The 7757-nt window shown below is 52.3% G+C and overlaps 1 long non-coding RNA gene across 1 annotated transcript in view; it reads right to left on the bottom strand.

Moving 5' to 3' along the window:
• LOC121037399 (uncharacterized) overlaps positions 1 to 7492 on the bottom strand; it is a 16390-nt gene extending 8898 nt beyond the window's left edge. The window contains exon 1 of the long non-coding RNA XR_005793762.1: positions 7347 to 7492. This is a non-coding gene — a long non-coding RNA (uncharacterized LOC121037399). The remainder of the gene's footprint in view (positions 1 to 7346) is intronic.
• Between the last annotated feature and the right edge of the window lie 265 nt (positions 7493 to 7757).

Below are 7757 nucleotides of genomic sequence, written 5' to 3'. Positions count from 1 at the left end.
GTCTCTCAAATAGAAAAAAACATTAATTTTTTTTTAATCTTCGTAATTTAACAGTGGAAAGCCAGATGGTAATGTGAACGCTTTCCTCCTGTGGCTGTATCTTCACACACCCCTGCGCAATGCCCAGCCCTGGTCCCAGCAGGCTGGGTTGGGGGTTTGGGAAGCAGCTTTCCCAAGGCAACCAGGACCCCGCGGGGGTTTTCTGCTGACGGGCGCTCCAGCCACTCGGACGCCTCCGTGAAATTCTAACGTCTCAACTGCCATCATCTGTTTGTCACATCTGACGAAACTCCTCACCTCATGCTTCACTTTGGAAGCCCGTCAAAGCCACATACAGAGCCTGGGAGGTCCCTGCTATATCTTGGACTCTGGTCTCTGTTGGGCAAAAACAGACGGTCACTTTCTTACCAACGAGCAGTGTGGCCATTCCTGCGAGCTGCACCCCCATCCCCCACTGCACTGGTCTGGGCCATGGCGCGCCCAGAGCACCGGGCTGTCCTGCGTCGGGGCCACCGCAGGCAGCAGCGTCCCGCAGGCTTCCCCCGAATGCCCTAGGGACACGGGCGCCCCCACCCTCAGGGTCAACAGCAACAGAGGCAAGCAGACGCCCCGAGAACCAACCCTGCCGGCGGTCAGGCAGAGCAGACACGTGGGGACCACCACAACAGGGAGCTTGGTGGCTCAGGATTGGTCAGGTGATGCTGACAGGCGGCTCAGCTCCCAAAGGGGCAAAAGGGCAACACGCCTGGCCTTCGTCCTGCTCTGTGCTCTGCCACCATGAGGCCTTCAGAGCAGACAGGCCTGGGCGGCACATCCGGGGCGGCTGGCCAGGAAACTCCATGCCCCTGAGACGGCCAGATGGTGGCCGGAGCCCTTCCCTGGCCACCCCCACCCCCACAGTGAGCCGGCACCTGCCAGGGCAGCCTGGCCCCGGGAGATGGGTAGCCAGGATGGTGAAGCCTTGAGCAAGTGACTGACCCCCGAGGGTCACAGAAGCATGGAGATAACAACAGCATCAGTGAAAACCCCTCAACGCTGCTGACGAGCTTGGTCAAGAGAGAAAACACACATGGAAACTGCACACTTGACAAGCAATCACCAGAGAGTCACGGTGCGGCTCCATGGGGCCGAGGGGAGCGCGCCTCCTGCAGGGGTGCAGCCCGCTCCTCTGGCCCCACAGGTGGGCCTCTTACCCAAGCTGAGGCTCTGGCCGCTGGGCTCTGCGGTCCCAGGGTGGGCACGGGGCCAGGGGTAAGCTCATAAAGGCCCCCAAAGATGCCCGGTCACAAGCCCTGGGGCCGGTGAATGTGACCTTAGCAGAGACTTTGCAGGTGTGATTAAGTTCATGGCCTTCCTATGGGAAGATGACCCTGGATGGTGTGGGTGGGCCCCAAACGCCACCCCAAGCGTTCTTAGGCGAGAGAGGGCTGTGCTGCTTAGGAGCAGTTCTTAGGAGAGAGAGAGACCTGAGGGGCTCACAGAGAAGAGGGCGATGGGGCCTAGAGGCTGGAACAATGCCACTAGGAGCCAAAGAATCCGGGAAGAGCCTCGGGGAGAGAGCGGCCCCGCACCCTGCTTCCAGACTTCCGGGCTCGGGACCCACCAGAGAATACACTGCTGTGTTGAGCCGCCCAGTGTGCCGTGACTCGTCACCGTGACTTCAGGAAGCAGCTACGAGGCTAAGCGGGACCGCGTGGAACCTGCCTGGTGCTTCCAACGGAGTCCAGGAAGACCTTTTCCTTGTGGAGTGCCCACACTGGGAGGATCAAGGGCGGACCTCCTGAGCCAGTCTCCCGCCTCCTGGAGAAAAGCGCTTTGCTCCAGGAGAGAAGGAGGCCAAGGCTCCAGGAGCCACAGAAAGCCGACGCCAGGAACGTCAGACCTGACCCCGGGCAGGGTCGGCTGCCTCCAGCCGACGCTCTCGGTGGCAATTAAGCCAGTCGCGCTTCTGGGCCCAAATGATCCTGCAGAGATTGTACACCTGAGAGATGGGGCCACCTCCTGAAGACAACATGTTCCCGCCCTGGGAGGAAGCCAGCAGCCCTGGGGAGCTGAGCAAGAGCAGAGTGGGGAGTGGTGGATATGGGGATTGCTTGAGGAAAAGAAAGCTCTACTGTGTAAATACATGTACTTCTATTTCTGTATATTATGATGTTTAGACTTCTAAGAAAACCCTTCTGGCCGTGGAGACACTGGCCCGCCCCCCCCGCCCCCCGAGCTAGGCAGTTCTTGGAGACACAATGAGCCCAGCAGGGCACACGTGGGTTATGTAGGCCAACTACCCAGAGCCACATCTCCTGTCTGGCCCCCACACCCAGAAGGCCACATTCCTCTGCCTCGCTCATCTCAGGGCCAGGTGCCAGACAACTGAAGACCCCAAAACCAGCAGAACTGGTCACACTGGCCAATCCTAAGGGTTCACCCTGCCCTGCCTCACCTTTCCTTTGGAAACTCCCAACGAAGGCCATGCCTAGGTGCTCCCTTGCTCCTGACTTCTGTCCCCTGGCCACCCTGGTGCTTCCTCATGGGCCCCACATGGCCTGGCGTGCCTCCTGCCTCTGGGACCCATGATATGATAGTCTTTGTTGTCCTGAGCCCATCTCGGGCTCTCCTGAGGCTGCACCTGACTGTCCAGATCACAAAGAACACAACACAAAAGCCCTGCCCAGGACATGAGGGTGTGAGCTCACTGCAGTGTGAGCTAAGAGCTATGAATGAAGGAAGGACAAGAGCAGCAGCAACAGAACAAGGCAGTCCCAGGAAATAGAACTCCTTTTACACAGAGAGCAGGTAACAAGTGAGGACATCTGTGCTATTTACGGAGTCTGAAGATGCCTAAGTGTGAACACATGCTCTACTATTTTGCTTATGGCAAAAACTGAGATTCTAGAAGTTTCCAGAATGACCATCAGTAGACTGTAACCCAGATACCATGTCTCTCTTGGGCAGAGCGAATGGATGGCACATATTTGAAATACATATAAAATAAAATAGACCCCCAATCTTACCAATAGGCTGGTAAGGTTGTCCCTTCCTTAAGAGGCTCCCCTCTCCACTGGGAAGGATCGAGGTGCCTGGGGATGTGTGGGGAAGGCCTGTTTCCCTGCAGCCCGGCACATGCTCGGGGACCCCCGAAGGACCCCCTGAGCAGCTATACCTCAGGCAGAGTCCAGCATCAGGGAGAAACCAGGCCAGAAGTCTGAAATCGAAGTGTCCACAGAGACCGTTCCTTCTGGAAACTCTGAGACGGAGCCTGTTCTATACACTCTCCCAGCACTTGGTGGCCGCCAGTAGTCTGTGGTGTCCCTAGACTTATGGCCACATCCCTCCAATGCCTCTCACAAGGACACCGGCGGTTGGAGGTAGAACCCACAGCGAATCCAGTATGATCTCATCTGGAGATCTTGGACTACATCTTCAAAGACTGTTTTCAAATAAGGTCACACTTATAGGTATGGGGATTAACACTCTGACATATCTTTTGAGGGGATACTCTTTAACCCACTATAGCCTGCATTTATAAAAATGTGGTGGCAAAGACAAGGGTGGGCCAACCGTGAACTCCACCAATAGATGCCCATCCCCTTGGTGAAGACTTTGCTCACAGCAAATGCCTTTGCCAGCATATTATTAACCCAGTACTTAGTAAGTGCTAAGCAGTGCACTGATCCCTTGGCCCATGTCTCCCATTTCACGTAAGTACATCTAGAACATCCATCTTGCACTTTGATATGCATCAAGGCCCTAAGAGGAGATTTTCCTGAGCACAGAGGACACACAGTTCCTGGTGGGAGCACGGGGCCTCAGAAGAAGGCCCTATAAAGGGCATCTGGCAAAACCAAGACAGAAGCCCTGCTGAGACAAGTCATGTGATAAAGCATGCCCAAGTGACTTAGTCCACCACTCCTGCCAACAATGTTGCTCTGACCCAGCTCACTCTGTCCTGGCACCATTCTGGAACCAAGAGAAGTTGGAGAAAGGAGTAGAAAGGCAGCACGCCCTCACCAGGATTTACAGGTGTCTGTCCAGAAGACGAGGGCCACAAGATTCCCAGCCAACAAACCCATCTCCAGGATGAGATCAGAAGAAGATCCCACCAGTAGGGCGGCACAGGATTCTCCTGCCATTTTTCACCTCTGCATGTGTGAAACTGACATCCTTGAAACCACATCCGTAAGGGTGTCACTCAAACAAGAAAGCACAGACTTCGTCTGCTTCAAAATTCCGATTCATCAGTTGGAAAAAAGCAGGAGTGTGGGAAGACAATATACAGCCTAACAGAAGAGAACTGCAAAAACCAACTTTTTGAAATTCTTAATAAATATGTTCACAACTCCATGATAATATGTTTAGAGGTTGGATTCAATGGGCAGTTTTCTAAGCAAATACAAATTATAAAACTGACCTAAGAAGAAATAGAAACTCAAACCGGTGGTTCTCCAACTTTAGTAAGTATCAGAACCACCTGGAAGGCTAGTTAAAACAGAGATGGCTGGGCCTGGCCCCAGTGTGTCTGATTCAACAGGTCTGTGGGCAGGTGGGGTCGGGGTGGGTGCTTCCAAAATTTTGAATTTCTACTGGGGCTGCTGGCTCAAGGACTACATGTTAAGATCCAGCAGTCTGGACACTAAGCCTCATGACAGCCAGCCAGAAGCTGGTCTCTATGAGGACACAGTCACTGTAACTGGTTGAATTAATAAGCAAATAAATAGTATGACATTAGGAAATTTAATATAACTTATCATCATAATAGAAGAGAAAAACCCATGCTCTACAATCTTTAATGCTGCTTTTGTAGCCAGAGGGCAAACTCACACACCTTAAAATGCAATTCTTAATGTACTGAACTTAATACCTTAAAATAAAACTTAATTGTTCTAAGTGATGTTTGCAAATGTAAATAATTCAATTCCTTTAAATAATTTAAACCATATCTACAAATACAACATGGCGGACGACTTTGAAGCCTTCAAAGCATGGAAATGGCCCAAAACACATGAATAAATGAGATGATCACACAAGTCACTACTACATCCACTCAATCTCCTTCTAAATATGACAGCATGGATTCAATTTACTTTGTTGTTTGTGGTCCGAATCTCGGCACTGTTACAATACCTCATTTCTTATTTTCTGCCTTCCTCGACTTAAGACCCAAAAGGAACAAGGGGAAAGTCATCTCAGCCCTGCCAAGGCTGCAAGTTCTGGGCTGCTCGTCAGCTGATTCTTGGCCAGGACGGAGACCCACTGTGCCTTCAGGGGGTGAAGCAGGCTCTCTGATCCTTTGAAAGGCAAGCTTTGCTCTGGATCAGTGAGACTTTCCACGCCTGGACCTTTCATGTAAGTTTCAATTTTTCCAAACCCTAAGGCTCTTCTCCAAATCCCACTTGGCCAACACTACACAGTATGTTCAGTCCAGGCACGTAGGAGCCATGTGTTAACATGACCAGAAACTTACACATACTTCACACACATCTCATTGTAATGAACAGAATCACTCAGAATTTTCCCTAGAGTCTTGACTGACACTAACTTTCACTGCTGCTGTTCCCTATATGGGATAGGTTTCTCTGTTGTGTCTTACTATTGATACTTTTAGCAAGCATTACGGAGGTGATAAGGACTAACCGCTTTGAGACTTTCTTGCTTCGTCATAGATGGGTTCAAACCAAACCATTTTTTGTTTTCCAGGACTTCCCCAAATCTTATTTAAAATATGCCTTTTTATGTGCTGTTCCCTTTCCTAAAGCACCCTTCCTTCCTCTCTCCCTGTGTCCCACGAAGAGAGCAACATGGTCTGACTGGTTCACTCTCACACCTCTAGCAGCTAGCCCGGTATCTGGCACTTAGTAGACAGGCAGTGAAACATTTCTGGATGAGGGACCCAGTGAACGGGGGCCCATTCCTCGGGTTCAGATGGCACCACATGCATGCAGCCCGCCCCAGCACTGCCAGGGGAAGGCACTCAATCTCCTCCAGACTCTGGGGACATCTTCGGAGTCTCTTTCACACGTGCACACTCTCCCTGGCATCGGGTCTGAGCACAACCCTGCAAACAATCAGAACTGAGAAGACAAGAGTCCCTCATCAAGTCCTTGAGAATAGTAGGTGCTCAGAAAACTTTGCTGAATGGACACAAGAGTGAAGGAATAAAGCCACAAATACTTTTATACACTCCCCGCATCTCAGGAGCCGTCACAAAGAGTCCAGAGGGCGCTATGATTGGTGACAAGGGAAGTCTCTCCAGGGAGTTAAGATGTGACCACAGGGCCTGAACCCCGAGTCCAGGCCCCACCCTGTCTCAGATCATGCCCAAGAGCAGGGCGGGCCCTGATGTCACTCCTCCAGCAGGAATATGAGAGGGCTCCCTCAGTAGGGAAGTCAGGGCACCGACAATGACCAGGAAGACCCATAATCAGGTACCATGTAAGATCAGGACTTATGAAGTTTAGAACAAATCATTACATTAATTTCTGATGAGCTTTAATGCACTGCCCCTGACACAACTCAATTCCCACTCTGCCAAGTACTTGGTTCCCAGGTGTATCAGTCAGGTTTTACTGTGTAACAAACAGCCACCAAGGAGAACAGCAATAAGCATTTATTTCTCACTAACAAGAGGAAGACACGGCTGGGGCGGCTCTGCTCTGTGCTGGGGTCACACTCAGGCCACTCTCCGTGTCTCCCTCTGGAGGGGCAGCCACCCGGGGCTTGAGCTCCTGACAAATGACAGAAGTTCCCTGAGGGCTATGCCTCCCAGGGGCTGGGCTCAGAGCTGGTGCATAGCCACCTCTTCCCACATTCTACCGGCCAAAGCAAGTTACACAGCCCAACATCCAAGCAGGACTAGAGGAGGAGGAGGAGGAGGAGGAGGAGGAGGAGGAGGAGGAGAAGGAGGAGGAAGGGGAGGGGGATGGGGAGGGGGAGGAGGAAGCACACGGGAGATGGGGACATGGAGGAAGTGGTTGCTGAACACTGGTCTGATCTGTCGCCCATGCCTGGGATTTGCCACCTCAAAGCATCGCCTGGGGTGAGCCCAGCACCTAGGGTGCTTTTATTATTTAATTCTGACAATTATAACTTAATACTGATATTTTAAAAATATAACACCACCACCACCAATTCTGACTTTGGGGCCCGGTCACATGGGCTTGGTGCCAGCTCTGGGAGCCACCAGTGAAGTCCTCGGACAAGTCACTGGCCTCGCTAAGCATCCATTTCAAGCATCTTTAAATGCGGGGTGCTAAACAGTACTGGCATCACATAGCCCTCGTGTAGTCAGATGAGACCATCTGACGGTGCGTGACACCTAGGAAGTCGTTCCCAGAGGTCAGCCCTGCACTCACGCAGGCGATCAGTGCTGGCGCCTGGAGTCCACGCCTCCTCCGCTGCAAGCAACAGAGTGCTCTGAACGCCCCTCGAAAGGCCATTGTAGGAGACAGAACAGTCCCCACAAGGCCCCAGAAATCTGTAGATATGTGACATCACATGGCGAACGGGACCGTGCGGATGTAAGGCTATGGATCTTAGGTAGGGAAACTATCCTGCACGACCAACTCAGGCGAGCTCTTAAGAGCAAAGAACTTTCTCCGGCTGAAGCAAGAGAGATGTGGCAGAAAGGTCATTCAGAGACATTCCAAGCACGAGGATTCTGAGCGCTGTGGGCTGTGGCTGGCTCCGGGACCCAGGCACACGGGCCCAAGAGAGGCCTCCAGGAGTTAAAGCAGCTCCCTGCTGACAGCCAGCAGGAGACAGGA

Source organism: Herpailurus yagouaroundi, unplaced genomic scaffold, assembly GCF_014898765.1.
Source record: "Herpailurus yagouaroundi ecotype Mexico unplaced genomic scaffold, PumYag 163, whole genome shotgun sequence".
In the NCBI taxonomy this organism is placed as follows: domain Eukaryota; kingdom Metazoa; phylum Chordata; class Mammalia; order Carnivora; family Felidae; genus Herpailurus; species Herpailurus yagouaroundi.
This window is presented reverse-complemented; position numbering and strand designations above follow the sequence as displayed.